We start from the raw sequence: 24101 nt of genomic DNA on the forward strand, positions 1-24101 counted from the left end.
TCCATAATCCAGCATTTTGTGGTCATGCTTAAAAGTCAGTTTACCAGAAATAAATTATTGTTCTCTGAGGGATCCTTGCTGTGTGCTTTCATATTCCATTTCTGCAGATCTTAAGAGTGTCATCATCGCAATCTGTTTTGGAATAGTCTTTGGGGAAACAAAGCTATGCCTGTCATTTGGATATTTCTACTAGGAAGGTTTTTTCCCCTCTGATGTAACTGTGGTTTTTCCAATCATATTTTGCAGTTTAGTAGGGCTTACTCACGTGTATTTAGCAGCAGCGTTCCTGATTATTTATTATAGCCAGAGAAAATAAATACTTTTACCTTGTCACTTCACTTTTTTTCCGGTTTCCTAGATACCACTAATTGGTACTAGCCATTCATTTTCCCAACATCACATTTTCTTTCTATAATGAAAGAGTTCACAAAGTAAAACAATTAATTAAAAAATTAATTGTTTTACTTTGTGAACTCTTTCATTATAGCTGTCTTTCTAGCATTCTTTATGGTCAAGAATGCTGCAAAATAAAAAAAAATTCTTAGGCTCCTTGTGGAACATCCTTTACAGCATGGTTTATTAATTAATGGGTGTCTCTAATTATGTGTGTGTGTTCTTTAGAGTACTGGACCATCTGTACAGTTCTTGCACTATTTAATATTCCTGATCATGAGGAGAGTTTCTCTAGCACTCCCTGAGAAAAAAAAACAAGGAGGCTGTGAATAAGTGCAGAGGTTCTTTCCCTCTCTCTCTTCCTCCCTTTCCCCCTGACATATCTTACTAACACCTCATTCTGTGTCTGAATGTGTGAATGTAACATGAACAATTTTGAAAGGGTCCAGTTCTTGATCATAATTAGAATTGGGTTGAATTTCTGAGTGTTTTATCTTTTGTAAATTGCCATGGGTTTAGGGGGAATGTCCTTTTGAGGACTGAAAACTGATTAAGGTGTACGAAGGGTAGGGCTTTTCATAGTGGAAACCAAGTCCATAGTGCTGGTGAGGGACAGGTTTTATTCAGTGTTTTTGTCAATGATCTGGAGAAACAAGCACACAGTGAAGATCAAGTTGTCCTCAAATTGTCTGAATTTTTATCCTTTCCGAGTGTTTCCCTTTTTTTTTTTTCTTTTCTTTTTTTCTTTTTATTTTAAAATAGCAGGTGCTCTGAGCTCTTTTGCTCTTTCAGAAATATCTGTCAAGACCAAGCCAAATTTCCTTGGCTTTTGGGGATTGCTTTGAGAGGCAGCATTGGCACTGAATCTTTGTCCTTCAGACAGATCCAGAGCAAAATTCATCCCTGGATCATTAACTGACAATTAACGAATGAAAGTGGTAACTTGACAACTCTTTCAAATGGCTAGAAGTGGATGTTTGCCTAATGGAAATCATTATCACAGAGGGTTTGGCTGTGCTTCTCAGATGAGATCTAGGCATTACTGTGGAGAGGCAGGAAGGTTTATCTCTGACCATGCTGTGGGCAATCTGACCGCTCTCATGTTGTGTAGTTTAACACTTGCCTATGAGCAAGTGTTAGCTCAGACCAACCTCTGCTTGCCATTTGATTGTCACAAATGAGTGAGGTCTGTCAAACTGAACACAAAGAACGATGTTTCCTATGGTAGAACCCCAACATTTAGAGTTTATTTCTATTGTACGGTATTGTATTGTATTGTACTGTATAATATTAGTTCGCATCATTCAGACCAATTACTTACATGAAAGGATGATACAGGTATGAAATACAGGATTATTTCAGCTAGATCAATTACGAGTAAAGCAGGGTAGAATTATTTTTCAGTGTCAGGCAATTTCAGCCATTTAAATATAACTGTGCCTGTACATCCTAGATAAATGAAATGGAGCTATGTAATTATCATTCTCAAAAAGCTGCAGAGGCCACTCTATTTTGCAAACTGTCAGAGTTCTGTAAAAGTCTCACAAGCTAAATATCGCCATGCAAACGAGCTCGCTGTCTCTCATCAGATAGTGAAACAATTTGCCTGCAGGAGTTACTTTGAAATATTAACTTGAATCCTAAGCCAGGCAGCTAACAACAGGGTATACTGACTTATCCCGAAAGGGAGATAAAATGTCTTCACTGTTTTATTTCAACTCATTACATTGAATATTTAAGATGAAATAGACGTCCAAGCTAAAGCCATAAAAATTTATTTTTCCTCTTCCCCCTTTGCCAGCCACACCCCCCAACTCCCAGTGAATGCTGTAAGATGTCATTAAATTTTCTCTCCCATCACTTAATAGAATGTCTCATAGAATACATTGGCACAAAATGGTTTAAGGAATAAGTGGCTATTTAATAGTTTTCAGTGCTGTCAAATCTGGGAAAAATAGTGTTTAGATGAGGCTAGATTCCACAGTCTTTGCATGTGCAGAGTGTTATTGCTTTATGAGTAACTTTGATGGTTATGAGAATTATCTGTGTTCTTTTCACAGCCTTCTGGTGTTGTCAGGTCTTATCCCGAAACACACTTTAGCACATGATTAATGTCATCACAGCTATTGTGCTTTTAAAGTACTTGGTATTTTAAACTTTGTTGGTCTGTGATGAGATATTAAAGTGTTTCATGGATATTCTGCAGCTGATATTTCCCAGACAAGTGCAAATCAGGATGCAAATACCGATCCACTCCTGATAGACATGAACTTCTCCCCAAGGCAGATTTCCAATTACATCTCATAAACATATCTATATTAAAAAAAAAAAAAAAAAAAATCAAGACAGCATAAGAAAATGTGGAGCTTTAGGCAAAGTTAGTCTAGTGAACAAGTCTTAAAAATCGTGTCTGCACCCTGTACATTTCAGGGCCAGTAGTAGTTTGAAAGAAATAAGGCAGATCTGATTTTCTGATTTTCTGGTAGCATTCTTTTACATTTTCTGTAAAAAAAAATACTTTGTTATTTTATGATATTATAGTTTCATTCATAATTGAATGGACATCATTAAAGGGAGCACAGTTTGTTTAGCACAGGGCAGACTCTGGACTTTGTGGACTCTACAAGCAAGTAGGAAATAAATGCTCAATTTCTCAATTAATTATGAAATTATTGTTGTGGTGTTTTTGTGTTATGGTACCTGCTATTTCTCTTTCAAGCAATATAGATAATTCTGACAGATCAAATAATTATACTGCATATATTAAATTCAAAATTGAAAACTAATTATTTGTGTAAGTATAAGAAACTGAATGCTCTAAAATATTAATTGTGTAAAAATTGATGATGTGAACTGTATTTTAATTTATATCAGCTTCAAAATAATAAAGTCACAGCAACATAAATGATTGAGGGAAATACGTTAAATTTCTCACTTATGATTGAAAGATAAAACCAATAATTTAAAGTATAACCAGAATTTATAAAGACTAGGGTCATTCTCACAAATGCATTTTCAACCTAATCCGCGGCAAAGAAGGGACAAGCACATTCTGCGGCCTTTAAGATTGTTGTTATTTACAGATAAATATTTCAGTACTGTATTTCAGTCAAACTACATTATCAATAGCCATTTAAGAGAGGAAGATGGGGGTGAGGAAGGAGAGTAATGGTGCAGGTATAGGTGCCTTTAAAAAATTTAATACATCAGTTAATTTTGGCTACATAGGAGATGAAGCTAATAAACTGACTTGTCAGCCTCAAAATTACTTTAAAAGAAGAGTCTTGTCTGGATCCAGATTTATTTTGGTGCAAATCTTTGCTAAAACATTCCAGAGGCCACTCATTTATCCCACCATGGTCTGGACTTTGCAAGCTGTTAAGCACATAACTAGAGCTTCCTTAGTTGTAATGTCAGATATGCCTTAGCTGAACTACAGAGCAGATGAGAAAACAGTTTCTGTAAGGACCAATTCCTCATGAATAAGCAAATACAAATAGAAAGAGAGAAGACATGAAGAGAGAGGGAAAAGAAGAAGGATTATGCCCAGGAGAGTGAACTCAAACTGCAGTTGAAACAAAAGAGATTAGGAGTCACATTTCTTCCCATTCTTATGTTTGCTGCTCCACCTCTTTTGTGGAGGACCTTGCTCCTCTGTATGCTCACCAGATTGTCTTTCACAGCCCTCCCATCTCCTCTTACCTGCCAAGCAGCACATACAGAAAGACAGGTTCAAGCCCAGAACCACTGATCAGTCTTGTCCTGAACAGGAAGATTCCTGCATTTGTTGGTCAGATCCCCAGTTCTGGAACGAGTTCTGCCTGGGGAGGAAGAAAAAGCTTTAAAGAGATTCTGCCAGTGGCAGTGCCTGTGAGAGTAATTTTCATGGGGGAAAGGAGAGAAAAAAGCTCTTCCAGACTGACATTGTCTGAAAGGAAACAAGGTTGGATGCTCTTAGTTCTCCCTGTGTTTTGATCCAAGGCACAGTAAATGGTGACAATTAAAAGGGCACTCTGGAACCAAAGTACAATATTTCTCTCAGCCATGTGTTTCTTGTGGTCAACATTTTCTGTGATGCACTGCTTAGAAATCACTGATGAGTCTTGAGTTTCTGTCACTCCAAATGGCACCATCAGGACTTCCAGCAGCTAAAGCTCCTCAGAGACCATGGAGATTGAAAACCCCTCTTCAGTGCTTGGAATCACAGTTGATTGCTCTACAGTGCACACAATTTGCCATGCAGAAAATAAAAACAGTAGCAACAGTCTCTCAGTGCTACCAGAGGATCGAATAAAATAAATCCAGGAGGAGATGCTAAAGCATTTGAAGGTGTTAATAGCACATCTGTCATATATTTAAATTTATTTTGCACATGTCTCGTACTGCTAAGGTTTAACCAAACCTGATGAGTACTAAAAGGCTGGGCCATCTACTGAGGCTGTCATCCAAACCCACCAATTATTTGTTTGTAATTTTAATTATTTGTTCCTTGGAGCTCTCCTTTATCAGTTCAACCTGAATTGCTAAATCAAATAATATATATTAATTACCTTCCTTTTCTGCCATCTACAAAAGAAGAGATTAGTTCTAATGTAATGACTTATATTTAAATATTTGTTGCTTTTTAATAGCTTTAATTTGTGTCAGTTATGTTGCCATTTAAGGAATATTGACAAAGCAATCGAGAGCAGTGTTAAATGCTAAGCATGCTTTATATAAGTTATGGTGCTTTAATAATGGTCCTGTAAGTAAACTATAGCATGACAAATTATTTCCCTCTCTCTTAAAAGTAAAGATCTGATAAAAACTTCAAAAAATATCAGCACAAAAAAAGTAAAGATGTCCTATGGTTTTCACAGAAGATAATCTCCTGTTTCATGGTTTATCACGAAATACAATAAAAGACATATATTATTAATACAAAAAACAAGTGGAATATCTTATTGTTGGCGGGAATATTTATAGAACTTGTACAGTTGTTGTGTACAGGAAGTGTGCAGGGCTTCTGGTAATAATTTGTGTTCTTGGGTAAGAGCCAAGTGAAATGTCTTAAAAGATAATCTGGTAATGGAACATCTCAGCAGAGCATTTAACCTTTGAATCTGAGGATAGTCAGTTATAACAAATTTCTGAACTCTCTATATCTAAACAGCGAGGAGATTTTTTTTTCCCTAGGTCACAACTGGGTGATTTGGTCTCCAATCAAATTGCCAAACACTTTCCAGATCTTTGGTTTCATTGGTGTGACATCTGTTGAAGGCTGGCAGAGCTACTGCAGAGAGATCAGATCTCAGGACTGTTCAAAGCCATTCCCTATGGTAACATCTGGCAAGAGTATAAGAAGCCAGAATTAGTAGGATAGGATCTGCCAATTCTAAACCTTTTAACTACATATTTATCCCAGGCAACTTTTAAATGGACCTTTCCAAAAGTTTAATATCTCTTTATCTGGGATATTTCTGTATGTGCTATAAAAATAGAATAAATTTCTGATAGCATTAATTCCATACAAAAATGGAATTAATGGGTGCTAATTAATCAGTGTTTGGACACAGGCCTGAGTCAGTACTTTTGAAAGGATTCTTATTCTTCCCTAAATTAGTCAATCCAAATACTAATTATGCATATCAAAAGGACATTCCAGGAAATCTTCAATGAAACTGAAATCTGATTCAAAATCTAAACTTTTGGGAAGATATCAAAGCCAAGGAAGGGCTATAGTTACCTCCTCAGTACTACCTGTAAGTCTAGCTGTTATGAACAAAACAACAGAATCAACCTTCTTTATTGGCAGCAGTTTCCAAACAGTTCTTCCAAAATGACTTTATCAGCAGAAGAGGAGGATGAAAACATCCAAAGATATTCATACCATGATTTAGGGATTTACCATTTAAATGGTAACCACATTAGCTGTCTGTGCTAAGATTGTAATAGCAATACTTTTTCCATTAAAAATTTGCTCCAAAATGTTTTTCTAGATTTACATCTCTTTGTTATTCTACTCCATGAAGCTTTTCTTAGGTGTCTTTTTTTAATGTCTGTCCAAAGTATGAGCCCACAAGCTGCTTCTTTCTGGTTTGTTTCATCTCAGTTCAGCTAGCTCTATCTATCTGTGAATAAAAAAATGAAGAACAAATTAATCCCAGCAGATATGTCCACACTGTCTATCTGCCTTTCAAGGACTGGGCATTTCTTAAGTCAGTCAGACTTAAAGAGCTGTGCCACTTTTACAAAGCTTTGGTTTGCAACTTGTGAATATAGCTAGTTTTCAATTCACCCAGCTGTCAAGCTTTACTGTTGTGATGCAGCAGAAGGATTGTTTTTCTTAAGAGCTGTGTTAAGTGAACAAGAGACCAAACCCATGCTTGATCAGCTTAATGAGATAAAAAGACATTTTGGCTTAGTAGAGAAGGGCAGAGGAAGTAAATGAAATTGATTACCCTGTTTATCACAGACTTAATTTGTTGGTTCCCTTGGCAACTAACACTGAAGTAGATGAAGTTACTAGTATCCTGAAGGAGATCAATGTGTAAGATTTCTATCAGCCACATTAACTCTATTCTGATGGTCAGAAGTATGGAGAGAAAAGTGCAACTTTAGTGGAGGGATTAGATAACTATCATTCCTAATGTAGTTAGTCTGACCTAATTATTTATTTGAATATTTTCTGAGAAGAAAATGGGTGAATGTGCTATACTACTACATAATTTTAATTTGTTGACTGATCCAGATAGCAAGCAAATTAGTTTAGTCAGTGTTGTGTGTGAAAAACCTCTTAAGAAAAAAAATGCTATCTAGAGTTTCAGTGAGATGTGAAAGTGTTTATTTTTATATATTACTTGTACACCCTATTGCGTATTTGACATAAAACCACTGCATTTGGGTTTTGGAGTGACTTAATATTTGTTGTAAGAAGTGCCTGGAAAAAACCTCTGAAATTCAGAAATGGTGATCTTTAAGGCTAGAAATTTTTCCATAGACTACATAGGCCACAAATCCATTGGATAGGAGGAAATACTGTACTGTCTGTGGCCACTGTACTGGCTATAGGTTTACAGCAAACGCACAGATTTTCCACAGTCTTAGTGGTATATTTGGGTGTAGCCATTTCTCTTCCATGTATTTTTATTTTTCAATGCTCTCTCCTAAGCCTACAGAAAGGATGGCTATGGGATTATATTTGTTCTGCTAACTGGATGCTGTTCAAGAGTTGTACCACAGCATTTCCTCAGAATTGTGTTTTCCCATGTGCTTTGCTTAATTGGTGAATGTTTTCTCTGTCTTAATCAAGCACCTTATTTGGGTCCTTCTTTTGATTTCTAAACAAACTGATTCATGAGGACCTGAGAGTGGGGATCTGAGGCTTTTCACATCAGAATTAATAATTTTTTCTTTCCTGAAGACAGTTTTTATCAAAAACCAGAGGACAGTGAAAATTTTTAGGCCAGTTTTCAGACCCTTTTGGACAACTGGATTATGAAAACCAGAGAACTGAGGAGCCAGACCCTGTCTCTCAGTGTCTATGTCTGTACTTTGGGATCTGGGAAACCTTCCCAGTTTCCAGACCTGGACACTTTCCCTGAGCACGTTGATTCCCTGTAGGACAAAATCTGTGCTGTTTTCCATTCACACACGCACATATACGGACTCTGTTTCTAAGGAGAGAATCTGGGTATGGAGACCAGCAGGGAGATCTAACATATTCCCACAATATATCTCATCTGGACTCTGGGCTTGCCAAGAAGCCCACTTCGGATGCAATCTAGTCATATTTGGAATTATTGGTGTTTGGCTGTTTTCTTCACATTTTAAGTGAGGACAACTATCTTTTAATCGAAATACTAAGAGCAACATCCCATGTATACATGTGTAAAGAAACCTTCAGAAGTTTTAGAGAGCAGGGAGTAATTGTATGTGAGTGGTTTCTGTTTCAGAAAATTTTAGAGCATTTCCAGTTAATATAGGTCAGGAGAACAGGATTCTTACACACTGAATAGAAAGCATTCAGCTGCCCATATGAAACATATGAACTGTTGGCAGTAACATAGCTGCAACTGTAGTCATCTTTGGCAGGCTCAGCTTTTACTTGTTGTGTAAAAATATTTTCTGTCCTATTCTGTTTCCTTCTGCTGTTGAATATGGGTCTAAGAGTTTGTCGACTTCACAGTGCACTTTTCTGGCTACAGATTTTAAATCTGCTACCTAAAGACCTGGTTCTAATAAAACAAGAATTTAAAAAAAAAAATCAATTCCAATTTTCTCTTTAGGTGCTTTTTTTGTTGTTGTTTAAATGAATAAATTGCCTTGAAGCTTTTCTCTGCTTTCTGTACTGAGTGCTTACATATTAACAGCTGCACACAGGGTAACCTTTTAAAATTGGGTTCTATTTAATTAAGCCCTACACCAGCAACAAATGCTAACCCACTCAATTGTAAATTGTCACAGTTGTGTTGTGTGCTTCCTCCTGCTGAAATCTGATTTGCTTGGTTTTCTGCCATAGGGTATATATCTGAAACGAAACAAATTCAGAGGCTTAATGAGGAAGAAACAAAAAGACGCTGAAATCCTATTTTGTTTGCTAGTCTGAGCTCAGCAGAGAGATCAACAACATCAAGAGTTCTGTTCCCGGGTGGAGCTTACACACAGAGCACAGAGAACAGTCACAGAGACGCTTCCAAGCGTGCTGAGACACAGACACTGATACCATCCCATTTGGGAGCAATGTCCTAGCAGGCTGTGCAAAAGGTCAAAAAGGGGGAGGCCTCTGGGCACTGGGATATCAGGGCTGCCTACCTGCTTTTCTTTTTAAGTTTTGTTCTGTGTGTGTGCAGAAATAAAGAAAACAGACATAGAAAGGAAGTAATACAGTACTCTGTGAGGTCAATTTTCTCAAGAATCTTTTTTCCTTTTCTCTGTTGCTGGTTGAAAGAGACCAAATTTTAGTATGTGTTAAATTTGTTCAGCCTCAACAGTGCTAATTGGGATTTCTGCCAGGGCCTCCAACAAAGCAACAGCAGAAATTATTCATACCATAAATACAATGATAGATTGGTCACAATAAATGGATATAAGGTAAGGGCATAATGCTGCTGCCTTCTTGAATATTATGGAAAAAAAATTCTGCTGAGTTGTCTGAGGACAAGATTTGTTCTTCATTTCTGGAATGCCGTTTTCAAAGTTATTTTTCGCTTGCCCACATCAGATAGGGAAATTTTATCAGCAGCACTTTTGCCTAGTATCCCATGCTGTATACAGGTTTATTGAGCTTCCCAGCTATTGCTCTTTCCAGATCAGGAAAATAAAACAGATTTGCCTTCAGGGAGTAATTGTTTTCAAGTAGCCTTACCCAAAGCATGATGAAGTTAATGAATCACTCTTCCTTTCTTCAAATAAGATAAAGTCTCTGCTGAGACAGAAATGGCCACCCTGTTAAGTCAAGCAAGATTTACAGAATTTAAATTAATTCGGATATTTTCCTCTAAGGATATTTGTGTGATCCTCTAGTTTTAAGCCCTGAGAATACATAGTTAGTACTGCAGCAGATAGTTTAAAAATTTAGCTTAATATGTGTATTGATATTATCATTTATGTTGACCAGATTTCAAGGAGCTTCCTGCAATTTATTATGTGACACTCCAAATCCAGGATGATGGCATTGTGCAGCCTCTGGATTTCAATTTTTCAGCAGTTAAATAACGCATTTCTTTCCTCTACCCTTTTTGCATTTGTTCAGTTTATAAATTGTTCCATTACTTTAGACGATTGAATAGTTCTCCTGATTATTTATTTTTCTATGGATTTCTTTTTACATATCTGTTTTATGAGAAGTGCATTTGAAGTGTTTTATTGTAAGGGTTTGTTGTTGGTTTCTGGCTTTTTTATTCAAGTAATTGGTGTAATATGTATAATATGGAATAACTGGTAAAAAAGATCCTAAAGTCCTTCTAACTAGTTTCCTAGGAAAAAGAAATGTAGTCAAGAGATTTGTGTGAAGCATGTGTCTATTAATCCCAGGATTTCACTGCAAAGTATTTTAACAGAGAGGGAAATAATTTTTTGATTGTCAATGCCATGATTTTAACCGTAACTGTAACTTACTTTTCAGGAAAACATTAGCTCTCAAAGGGCAACAGGTTCCCTAGACTTCAACATCAGGACTCTTTGTAGAGTGGCACATTTTATAAAGGGACCACTGAATGGAAAAGCCAAGTTTTGGTGATGATAATTAATTTTTGCTCTTAACGGGTGCACTTCAATCGCTTGATGTTCACAATCCCAGTTTCAGAGCATGCATGTTTCAAAACAAAGGGTGTAGACTAGTAGTAAAAGTTTAAAGGACGTTCAAGAAGTAGCTGCTAACAGTAGCTAACTATCTCATGAAGGCTAGTGACAGGAGTGAGAAGATGATATTTCTTCACAAAACATGTAGGAAACCTTTTGGTTCATGTATAAAAATGCTTGTGTTGCTTTTGCTGGAGAATCAGTAAGAAAAGTGTTGCGTCTAATTGCCCCATTTCATGCCAGTAGAAGTTTCTCGTGTTCCCTGACTACATTCCCTGTTCTACATTACTCTCCTTCCTTTGCAAATAAGGAGATATGTCAAGCAATAAGAAAGTTTTTGTAATGATCATAACATTCTTAGAAATAAATCGCTATTTTTCTTGGGTTGCCTACTCCCTCAGTCTGTTGGAAATCTCTGATTAGCCACAAGAGAACAAAAGGAATATGAACTACAAGACAAAAATATTGGCATAAATTGTGAATGAATAAGTTGAAAATCTTCAAAAGACAAGAAGAAAGAAATGTCATTTAAATTAAAAGGATACATCAACAAATGCCAGGAGTTAACTATTTTATTTCTCCAGGGTTTCTTTTTTTTTGCACATAAATTTAATCAACTACATCAAATGAATAAATGTGATGGGTCTTGCTTTATGTAAATTCAATGAACTATTTCTTTTTCACCAGTCACTGTCACTCAGGATGAATTTATGAATAATCTCCATATTACAGTCCCATCTTTCTGAAAGGTCATTGAGAAATCCACTTCTAAAAGGAAGTAGAGGTCTATATATTAACATAATCTTTGAAGTTCTTGAGCAAAGGACTAACAAAAATCCTGTCATGTAATTATATCACAGGTACAAATGAATGGTGATTTGCACTTTAGAGAATTCTTCATTTCAATTGAATGTCAACAGGAGATTTTTTTTTTCTGTTGCAGGCCCAGCACAGAGGGGAACTGTCTCTGTGCAAGTTCAAAGGGGCATCACAGGTCTTTCTTTCCAGTGGGATTCAAGATTCTCTTATTGCCTCTTCAGCTCTGTATCATTTAGTCTATGACTTCAGCTTCACGGAACTCAGTGCCATGGGGTGGACAAATCAAGATGCACAAAACTGAGTTTCGAGGCCTCTCTTCCTGGAATGGCAAATTTTTGCCTTTCTGAGCATTCCTAAATGTGTGCTTTAGAATTCTTGGAAGGTTATTTGTTTTCAGGGTGCCAGCTCAACAATCTGAAACTGAGAGGCACATTAGACTTAACCTTTTAAAAGGAACATTTATACTTCTGTAGTTCCTGGGAGAATGATTATTTCTGGTTTTCCATTGTTTTTTTGAGCCTTGCTGCCTTCAAATTACCCAAATATTTTTATTGTCAGTATGTTTGTTTCCTACAGAAAAAGCTTCAGATATGGCCACATAAAAATATGGGCTACTGTTCTGATGATAGCCGTGCTTTCAAATGGAAAGAACAAAATCTGTATTGTTCTCTAGCTGGCAATTTTCACTGATCTTTTGGACACTCTAAGTTAAATGTCTTTGGGGATTTTTTGGCACCCAAAAGTGTCCCCAGCAGTCGAGGTGAGGCCGCCCCAGCTCAGAGCAGAGCAGGACAATCCCCTCCCTTGCCCGGCTGTTGGTGCTGTGCCTGATGCCCCCAGGACAGGGTGGCCCCTCTGGCTGCCAGGGCACTGCTGGGTCTTGTTCAGCTCACCATTGACCAGGACCCCCAGGTTACTTCTACATAAAACCTCTACTTGCTGTACAAAAATTTATGTAGCTTTGTTTACTTTTGTATTAGATAGCTCCACAGGTAAATATTTGGAAAAAAAAATTAGAATTCCTTCATACAATGATTTAAAATGCCTGAATCTAAAACTGACTCAAATGTTCAGGTACATCTTCATCTCACAATGCAGTGCCATGTCCTGTGAGGAATACGCCTAGGAACAAAGCTCTGTTAATTTTCTTAGGCTGTTTTCATCTCAGTCATGTATCTTGAGTACCTCTGTGTTGTGCAAAAACCTTGTTCTTATCTTTATTTTTTTAAGAAAAACTGTTGTTAATGAATTAAAGAATAATAGAATTAAGTGGTTTGGGTTGGAAAGGAAGGTCCTCTAGTCCAACCTCCCTGGCAATCAGCCAAGACATCTTCAAATAGACCAGATTGCTCAGAGCCCTGTCCAACCTGCCCTTGAATGTTTTCAGGAATGAGTCATTCACCACCTCTCTGGGCAACCTCTTCCAGTGTTTTGCCATCCTGGCTGTCAAAAAATTCTTCCTTATACTTAGCCTGAAACTGCCCTCTTTCAGTTTAAAACCTTTATCCCTTGTCCCATTGCTGCAGGCCCTATTAAAAAAGGTCTGTATCTACCTTGCTGTTAAAGCCTGCTTTAAGTATTGTAAGGTTGAAATAGGGTCTATTTTTAGACTGTCATAATATGAGATTATTTTGAATGTCAGTAATACCAGGCAGGATGTGCTTTACATGAACTGGGATGAAGATGTGAGATAAACATGTATAGGTCATGTCCTTTGGAAAATCTGATTGTACAAACAGGGTAGAGTACATAAACACTTAGTGAGAAACTTCAGAATAACTCTGAACAGTCAGCTGAACAGGGGACTATGTGAACTTCTGAAATATTGCATACTCTTTGGCTATTAAAAAATAAAATCTAATTGTTAAGAAATATTGCCTCCGTAACTAAAGTATCAATTTGGTGTAAGTATTTTAGCATAATTTTTTAAATCTAGCAAAAAATTGAATTTGCATCTAAAAATATATGTCTATTTATCAGTTCACTTACAGTTCAACATTGAGCAGCAGCACAAGGGGCTGACATCCAAGATTTTAATTGGCATCTGTAAATAAGCAAGCCCAGGTATTTCTTCAGAGAATAAGAAGTCTTTCACCCCCTCATTCTTAATTAATTCCATCAGAGTCTCACTACACTAAGGACATCATCAAGAATTTTTCTGTTGCATCTTGCATTTTCTGTTTTCCTTAGTTTATACCACATACATTTATGCAACCCTGAACCAAAAGGGATTTCAAATACAGAAGAAGTATCAAATGAGAGTTACATGAAAAAATCTCTAATATTGCAATATATCAATAGTGTCTTGTAATAGAGAGTTCCATAAAATTAGCTGGACAACCTTCTGGAGCCCTGTGTAGTTCTGGGTACAGTATATAATATTTTAAAATGTCCAGTTTGACTTACAGATTTTTGGTGAGGGGGGGGGGGGTATTTGTTTGTTTGTTGGTGTTGGTTGGGGTTTTTTATTAGATAGCATTTATTTACATCTGTGACTTTTCAGGCCTCCTCATGTTCAGCATGGTTAAATCCATGTTAGGAATAAAGCTATCCTTGGAGACCAGGTTGTTCACAGCATATGCTTTAAATGCCGGATTTCTTTGTCCATTAATGGTCATGGGGAAGTGGATGAGGACAATCTGAACCTGTGTGCATGTTGTAAGACTACAATGTGATTTGCAACCAGTCCTGTGATTACTGGAAGCCTCTCCTATGTTTGCTGAGGATGTGAGACTGCAGCTGTCCACAACCTTTTACTGTCAAACAGTTGTGTAATGTTGCTGCAGCTGCAGGTGGTCCCAGGAGGCTGTCCGAAGGTTTGTTGTAAATACAACAAGGTATATATTGGGGTTGTACAACTTGTTTTTTCCTCCTCATGTGACCTTGGGTGTAGGCAAGTCTCGTGTCCTGGAGTGTCTGATGTCCACTCATCTGTGTGTTACTCCTTTGACAACCCCCATTTCAGTCTTGACCCTGCTGCTGCCTTGGTTTCCTCATTCTTGGTGCCTGGCCCATTTCCCTCACTGCTGTTGTACTCGGTTGTTCCTGTCTCTGGTTGCTGAAATCTATTTGTTTCATCTTCCCATTGGATATCCTCCTGCCCCTCGTGCCTGTCCAGGCGTTTGTCTTTGGGTATGAATTCCTCTTAATCTTGGTTTGGCTAGCCATGTTGTCTAAAGAGTCTCTTGGAGCCTTTCTGATCTCTCTTCTGCCTGATAAAAATACCTGTTCCCTGTCTCTACTGGTGAGAATGGTGAACCCTCTGAAGGATATTTTTTATCGCATTTCAGAACAGAAAGATATATGTCAGATCTGATTTCTTGACTGACTACACCTGGAGGACACAGGCTTTGATTAAGTTGTTATTTTACCAAGAAAATTGCTTTTGTCAGGCCTATAGTGAAGTAGTATTGATTACTATTGGAACCCAAAGTTCTTTCATGATATTTCAGGATAAAGATATTTCAGACTAGTAATGATTCTAAAACAAGAGGATGATTTGGCACTGATTAGAGGAAACTTGGATATGCCTCAAGCTCATAAAGGTCAGCTGATATGAAAAGGATGTCTTTGCAGCTGCAGATCTCCATGAGTTTATTTTGGTACTTATTTTAATGGGGACATGCTATTACAGCAGCTTTCATGTAAAGAAGCAGCAACCATGATAAGAGTGATTCTTTTAGCATAGCTTGTACTCCTTTGAATTCCAAGAGATAAGTTTGTTAAGAAATTTAATATTGAATTCATAATTTAAGAAATTTAATATTAAAATTTAATATTAATATTTAATATTAATATTAGCATTCTATTGTAGCATTGAAGGTTTTCATAATTTGTCACATTAAATTGCTAATGAGATCCACCCTATCAATGAACAGGTGGGATCTGAAGCCTCATCACAAGTTCTCACTTTGTACAAACAAGGTAACCTTAAATGAACTGGTATTTGCAAAGAATTACAAAAGTCAAAGTCTACTCTAACTGAAAATCTTTTTATCGACTATCTGATTATTCTTTTACTCTTTTGTTTGCTTAAGGCACCAAGTCAATGCCGTATACCTCTGACACAGTGGTAGAAGCAGAGAACATACTGTACTAATAAATAGTAATGTCTGAGTTGCAGACAGACCTGTAATGTTTCAGCCGAAAACAAAATCTATAGACAGGGTAAAATCTTCTTCATAGTTTCAGGAAGGACTAAATAAATACTAATATTTTTTCATTTGCAAAACTTGACATATATGACTGTATACAAACTTTGCTGTAGAAAATAGTGTGAAGCTTAAGCTTGTCTTTAACTGAAAGGAGTTAAATTTCAGCGAAAATAAATACGAGAGATTTTCCTAGGTAGAAATAGTACTCTTATCCATAACGTACTGAACAATGACTTCTATTATCTGAGGTGGCTTTTGCAGAATTTTTTATTATTACTTTCTAGTGGTAACTGGAAATTATGCTACTGGACATCAGTTCTCAGGCTCATAAAGTTATGTCTGATCTCTGAGGTAGTTTTATTCTGCATATCTTCATTTAATTTTCTTTGTCTTGGTAGAATTAAGAAAGACAGCAATGCCAATGACAGTGAATAATGTATAGAGGAACCTGACTCATTTTAGCAACATTCAGATCAAGGGATAGTGGCACGACAACAGCTGTAAATAGCTGTTGGAACACCTCATTGCACCATCTCACCCAGCCCACTCTCCTCTGACACAGCCTGAAAGATATGAGAACCCATTATCCCCTCAGCAAGTGTCAGGGCTTAGAATCTTGAACATGTACCTGCTTGATAAATTATCCTCTGACATGTGTTGCAAAGCACATGCTGGCGTGTTCCTCAGCTTCTTGCCAGCTTTTTTCACTGAAGGGTAAGCAAGATCAAATTACTTAATGCTTTTCCTTAGACAGTAAAACAATTTATCACAGGTAGTGTGCCTGTTTGTTGAAACTTTGTGTGCAATATCTCAAGACATTTCTTTCAGTATCATACTGGGAGACAAGGAGTGATCTTTCATGAAAAAACATCTCCTCTGAATAAATACAAATTCATTCAGGGAATGGAGAAGCAGATCACATGTGCGTAGCAAATTCAGAATTACTTTAATTGCAAGTGGGTCTCAGCAGAGCAGAGCAGAGGGGCAGAATCCCCTCCCTGCCCACGGGGCTCTGGATGCAGCCCAGGACATGTTTGGCTCTCTGGGCTGGGAGTGCTCCTGGCTGGGTCATATTCAGTCATCCACCAAGATACCAGAATTTAAAGTTCTATTTGCTGTTCTGCAAAGCCAGTAAATTATGTATCAAACTATCACATTGTTGTCTCTATTAATGTTTTAATTAACCCCTTGGAAACGTAAGTGTATCAAATAGAGCAGAAAATACATAATGTAAAATAGGTATTATACAATTAGATGTATAGTACATTAGATTCTGGAAGACTTTGCCTCTAAAATCTGGGTAAGGACTTCTTCCATCCCAACTAGTATGAAGACATGTTTTGTATTTATTATGCTCTCACTGTATACCACTTAAGCATGGGTGGATTTTATTGTTTAGAGAGACATACATTGTAGTCCTTATTTCAGAAACTCTGAGCTTTTAAATTGTTGATCTTTGCCACAGATCTGGGCTACTAGTGCTTACTTACATGTATCACCCCTACTTTATCATGTAAGCAACCTTCCTCTTGATCTGGACCCACCAATTTTTTTTATCCCTTTCTGTAAAACTGTTGACATACATGTGTTGAAAATTCACCCTGGCTATAATTACTGTTTTCAGACTTAAGAACAGCTTGTTTCATTCCTTTTGGCTCTGCCACAGGAACTATGTTTTTCTGATTACTTCTTTTCAGCTGATTTATTAAGTAGAACAAAAAGTTTTGAACACAAAATTAGAAAGGGGAACAACATTATTACACTTTCTGTGGGGCTGGAGGAATTCTAAGTTGTCATCCTGATTTAATTTAAATGTCTTTGAAGATTTTACTGATAAATAGTTTTGATGAAGCAATCTGCTTTAAAGATGAAAGATCCTGATAGGAATGCAAGTTAACAAGATGGTCTAGCAAATTAAAGCCAGTTTTTAAATCTAGTATATAAGTCCAAGACAAAAACATGTGAGTAGAAAAAAGGAGAAAAAACATAAGATTGCACTATTCAAAAAAATACTTTTGTCTGAAATGTAGAGCTGGGGAACACCAAATACAAGAAAATCTCTGAAAGTCCAATTTCTCTAAGAATACCTTCACAGGACTATGACTGGTGGCAGCAGAAGAATACAGACAAATCTGGACAGAGATTGTTGTGCTGTCTGAAGATTAATGTTTGAATGGGATAAAGCAGAAGAGGAACAGCTACTACCACCTGTGATCTTTTACATCAAAGTATAAAAGCAAGACCATATTATGAAAACATTAGTGTTGCTCTTCCTACTCCTCACATACCACTGCCATCTGAGACATAGCCTTGACAGAATTTCAAAAAGTTAATCAGAGACTAAAGTTGTTCATGGAAGAAACCATAGCAGAAACAAATAAATCCTTATATTTTTTCCTCATATTCCAGGGATTTTTGTGTATTTTGAACTATCTTTAAAATTCCCAGCAAGGCACTGCTAGCAATGCAGCTGAGGCAGCACAGCTGGAAAGCTGTTGTAACTGAACATGTACCCAAAAATGCAGGCAAATCGTTGGAGTGTGCTAAACCTCACCTTGCCATGGATTCACTGCTACAGTAGGCAGATGCCTCATTCACAGCTAGCCTGGATATGTTCAGTCACAGCTGTGAAGTTTTTCTCTTACCCCATCCTCTCTTCTCCTGCTCAACTTTCCTACCTGATATACTAATTAAACGTACAAATACATTTATTAAAAAAACAAAACCAAAACCAAAACAAAACAAAAAACCCACCCAAAGCAAAACAAACAAACAAACAAAATAGTTCAGAAAGTTCAGCTGCTGCCTATCGCTCAAGGGCCAGACTTTTGGAAGAGACTGGTTGCCCTCCTTTTCCATGTGGTTAGCTCTTACTCACTGCTGCACTTACAAGAATGGCAGAGTTAACATATTCCTGCTGTGGAAAATGTTAGATGATTGCATAAGCTTTATTTGCTAACATAAATCTCAGCTAATTTATGTATTTGAGCCTGCTTTGATTCCATGCGTTGTAACAAATAGACATGTGTATTAAAAAAAATGCTCCATTCTAATACTTGGCTAGAACATGGAGATTTCTCTCCTTTAGGTCACTTTTGCATCGTCTGAATAAAAGTAACGTCAGAACTTACATTAAATATGCTGTTTTCTTTAGGACAAAGATACAGATCTTAAGAGGCAGGAAATGGAAATGACAGCAGAGAATGAGTTATGCCCCCTTTTAAAAAATTATCACTAGAGTTTTAAAAATACCGTCACAAAGTATCACCTCAATCTTCACATCAAAGAAACCTATGTTTGGGATTTCAGGAAAATTTTCATGACAAAATTTCCCAGTTTGAAAGCCATCTACTAAACAGGAAATTCCAAATTAATTTTGCTGTTCTGCTTTTCTTCCAAATTTCTTATTTTCCCAATCTTAACTGGAGATCTGGTCCACCACTGTACTCATAATGGGATATTTTCAGTCCCTGTGGGTTATTTTTCCATTAAAATAAACGCAAAAAACCATAAGCTCTTAAATCTTTGAGTAAGAAATTCCATTACTGAAAGAATGTAGTCCAAATTTAAGTAATACCAGGACATGAAACTTTGTTCATCCACCTCGCCCACCTGCCCTGTTAATGTTTGACTTTTAGCTCCTGGTACTTGTTCTTTAAGCATATCATATAAAAGCTGGGGGGAGGAAGAACCATAGGTTTGCACTTGACTATTAGAAAACACTCAAAAATCATTCTCTTCTGACTTTAGAAGTAAGGGCAAAAACTAATTCACAGGACGTTCCACCTAAACATGAGAAGAACTTTACTGTGGGGGTGACCCCACATTGGGACAGATTGACCAGAGAGGTTGTGGAGTCTCCCTCACTGGAGATGTTCCAGAACCACCTGGACACAATCCTGTGCTGTGTGCACTGGGATGGACCTTCTTGAGCAGGGAGGTTGGATCAGGTGACCCACTGTGGTTCCTTCCAAAATCACACATTCTGTATGAAACTCTAGAAATTCAGGGATATGTTTGTTTCTTTTTCCCTACAGCAATATTACATGCACATTATGAAACCACAGTAAACTGACAACTTTTTTTGTTTTCCTCCCAGGTGGATTCATGCATCGTAAGGAAATACCTGGAAAGCTATCTTTTTCTGATGGAATGCTGTTGGAAAATGTAGTTTTGGTATAATACAGCTCAGTCACCTAATCAGTCATGGTTCTCCGAAATGAAATGAGTGCTTTTAAGTGTGACTATGCATCAGCTTGTGAACTTCTAGCAGAGTGTTCTGGTCCTGAACTTGAAATATTTGAATAATGTTCAATAATGCTCAAGAAGCTGTTTGAAAATTAGTTTTCCACAAAATATTTTGTTTTAGATGAATGAATATTTCCAAGGAAACATTGCACCAAAAAGAAATTGTTTCTTATCAGCCATTTGCATCCAGTATTTCCAAAACTAGGAGCTTAAAAACTCCTGTATTGAATCTCTGAAGACTGGGAGCTTAAAAACGATATGTTGACCCTCAGAAAATCTTTAGAAAATTTGTACATCTGGGATTAATTTAATTTTCTTTCTGGTGCATGTGGTTCAGATTATTCTGTTATCAAAAGAATACTTATTAGCACAAAAGCAAATCATAAGATTCTCATCTTATGAAACATAATGTTCACAGAACCACAGAATGGGTCAAGTTGGAAGGACCCACAGTGGGTCATCTGATCCAACCTCCCTGCTCAAGCAGGGCCATCCCAGTGAACACAGCACAGGATTGCATCTCAATGGTGCTTGAATATCTCCATTGAGGGAGACTCCACAACCTTTCTGGGCAACCTGTTCCAGTGTGTGGTCACCCATACAGTAAATTTCTTCCTCCTGTTCCGGTGGAATTTTCTGTGCACCACTCACTGCCCATTGCCTCTTGTCCTATTGCTCAGCAGCACCGAGCAGAGCCCGGTCCCTGCTCTGACCCCTCCCTGCAGACCCTGACAGACACTGATGAGGTCCCCCTCAGTTGTCTCTTCTCAAGGCTGAACAGAGACAGCTTCCTCAGTCTGTCCTCGTAATAGAGAAGCTCTGGTCCTTTGGTTTCATGTCTCTGTTGTGCTTGAGGAGCCTAGAACTGGACACAGACTCCAGATGAGGCACCATCAGGATGGAGCAGAAGTGCAAAATTGTTCCAGGTTTTGTGTAACATGCTGGTAATACTCGTATGCATGTGTAACATGCTGGTAATACTCATATGCAATTTGAGATCAAGAAAACTGCTCTCCACTCTTCTCCTGACTGCTCTGTGCTCATCGCAGGAACTGGCCAGTGTGGTGCAGGGGTCCAGGGGCTGCAGGTGAACCAGAACATACCTGAAGGTCAGACCTAGTCCAGGAGCAAAATCAGTAGAGGGTTATTGCTGGGGGGACAATTGCAGTAGACCATAGTGGGCACAGGAGTTGATCTGGTGAGAAGACTGCAGGATGCAGCTGATTTGGAGCTTGGTGGGGAGAATTAATAATAAGAAGCACTGGAGAAAAAAGGCTGGAAGAAGGAAAGGATGCATCCTTCAGATGGTGGGAATAATATATTAATTTTCATATTATTTATAGCAGTCATAGAATGTTAAGGGTCAAAAGGAACCTTAAAGATTATCTAGTCTCAATCCCCCTGCCATGGGCAGGGACATCTGCCACTTGACCAGGCTGCTCAAGGCCTTATCTAACCTGGCTTTGAACACTTCCAGGGCTGGGTTATCCACAATCTCCTTGGGCAAACTGTTCCAATGTTCCAGCATCCTGACAGTAAAGAATGTATTCCTTATATCCAACCTAAATTTCCCCTCTTTCAGTGTGTACCCATTTCTCCTTGCCTGTCTCTATAGTCCCTGATAAAGAGTCCCTCTCCATCTTCCCTGTAGGCTCCTTCAGATGTTGGCAGGTTGCCATGAGGTCTCCACACAACCTTCTCTTCTCCAGGCTGAACAGCCCCAACCTTCTGAGTTTGTCTTTTTAGGGGAGGAGCTCCAGCCCTCTTACCAGCTTTGCGGCTTCCTCTGGACTTGCTCCAGCAGTTCCATGTCCCTCTTAAACTGGGGACACCAGGGCTGGACACAGTGATCCTGGTGGGGTCTCACCAAAGCAGAGTATAAAATACTGAGAACTCATATCTAAGAATAATATTATGCTTTAGTGTAGTTACTGATTTGTTTGAGACACAGAAAAATAGAGAGAAAAAAATATACTTCAGGGGAAGTTTAAATATAAGAAACAAACCAAAATACTAAATGTAATATGCAAAACTCATCTTTTCCATGTCTCACTCTTCTGAGGAGGCTTGTGTTCTTTATTTTATTACATTTTATTTAACCTGCACTTTTAATTTTGGGAAGTAGGCAGTACAGCATTTTATAATTATTTTATGCATTAGATAAATTTAATAATAAATTACCTAATTCCTAGGTGTGACTAATATTCTGTAGTTGCTAAGATGTCTATTTTGTCAGCCAGTGATGGTTGTATAACCACATCCAAATATTTTTGCCTTGGTGAAGCCCTGACATTACTAAGAATTTTAGAGAAAAATAAAATGGAATAGACTCAGTATGTCACCTGCCAGTTTCACTCTTCTGCCTATGATATGGATATCGTGTTGTTCCATTGGCTGAGCATATTTGTCATGGAAGAATATTGCTGTTACTGTGGAGATTAAGGAATGACAGAAAAAAACCCTAATCTCACTAGATTTTAAAGAGATTTTTAGGTAGTTGGGGCTGTTTAGAGTTTTCCTTTGGAAGGAATGCATATTTACTATAAAAGATCTAAACACCACAGAGTGGTAAATGCTATTAGGATTCTGTCCCAAAATCCCCAAGCAGAGCCTACCAAAAAACAATAACTCTGTAAATTAGTAAAGTACTCTGTCATCTGAAGGAGTGATTTATTGGAAACACTTGCTTATATTTACAGATGCAGTCTGACCCCAACCTCTAAGTTTACATAGCTAGGATTTTCTAAGCTGCCTGTGTTCTACAGGACTTCTGTGAGACTACAGCTGCCTTCTCTTGCTGGCTTCTGCTGGCTTGTGTGGGTGAGCTTATCTGAAAAAAATATTTCCTGTTTTAAGAAAAAAACAGATAACAGAATTCTGGTCCAGAGAACATTTTGTTGAATAAGTTAATAAGATATCAGTTCTTTAATAGTATTAATTTAATATTATTAAAAACAAAGTTGCCTTTCTAACTGTATTAGTTCTAGACATATCTAGGCATATCATGTCAGCTGTGTGCTCCATTTTGTTCAAATGCTGCTCAAACAGATGTTGAGAGGGTTCGTGCTCCCAAGATCCTTAGTCAAAATAGAGAAGGAAAACATGATGAAAGAATCAGTGAGAACACTGAAATCAGTGTTTGAAAGAAAACTCAATCCCAGTATTCTTTTATTTACAGAAGGCATGATTTGCCAAACCACAGCATTTCTGATTTTACCATAAGTTTCAGCTTCATATAATTTATAACTGCCAGTAGTTGATTTAAAAAAAAAAAAAGGAAAAAAAAAAACTGTTGAAAAACTGCATGTTTTTCTTATCAGTAAGGCACTAAATCGTAATTTTTAAAATAAAAATGTGAACAGGCTGTTATTATAAGAACAATTAGATATTTTGTTCTATATTTTACCTGCAATGTAATTGATGATGTAAATTTGAAATGCCTTCATTCATTTAAATAGTTTTTAAAGATTGATAAACTTATGAAACAAGCATTTGGAATTTGGAATTTTATCAAACCCATGGTGTCAGATTTAATACAAGCCTCTCAAGCTGGGAATGTAGTATTTCAGCAAAATACTTTTAGCTCCTGAATATACCTGTGTGGACTTTTTGAAAGAAAAACATGTAATAATGAGACCATTCAACTTTGTATTAAGAAAGGTCAAAACTGAAAGAGAATTCACTAGTGAACTGGGAGAAAAAGAACCCCAAAGTCCAGCAGGCAATAAATAGGTCCCTAAACAAATACCTTGAACAAATATTTTCTTAACTTCAAAAGAATTAGCTCAAAGTACCATGAGCTGTATGGCACACAAACTCCTTGCTGCAGGCATAATTGTACCATAATACACTGAACACAGTCAAACATTGCTCAGTGAAAATAGGTCTCTTCTCTATGATCACTTCAACCTGAAGAAACACACACTCAACAGCTCTAGAAATTACTCCAGCCTCTGAGCAGGAGAGGGTTGCACATTCCTCCTAGTTTAAATAGTTAAAACTATTTGTCTTTTCCTGAAGAGGTCTAAAAGAATTTGTAGGTGAGACTGAATGATAGACAGGATATCAGTGTGACTTGCTGTTCCTATGATATGTTTTTCAGGTGGCAGATGCATGAAGGGGTCTCCAATTCCCATTCTCCATTGAAACCAGGTATAATTTACATGAAAAGTGGCTGAATAAAAGGCATAAGCAGAGCTTCATGCA

The sequence above is a fragment of the Pyrgilauda ruficollis genome, unplaced genomic scaffold, assembly GCF_017590135.1.
Source record: "Pyrgilauda ruficollis isolate IOZ18807 unplaced genomic scaffold, ASM1759013v1 scaffold92, whole genome shotgun sequence".
Classification (NCBI taxonomy): Eukaryota; Metazoa; Chordata; class Aves; order Passeriformes; family Passeridae; genus Pyrgilauda; species Pyrgilauda ruficollis.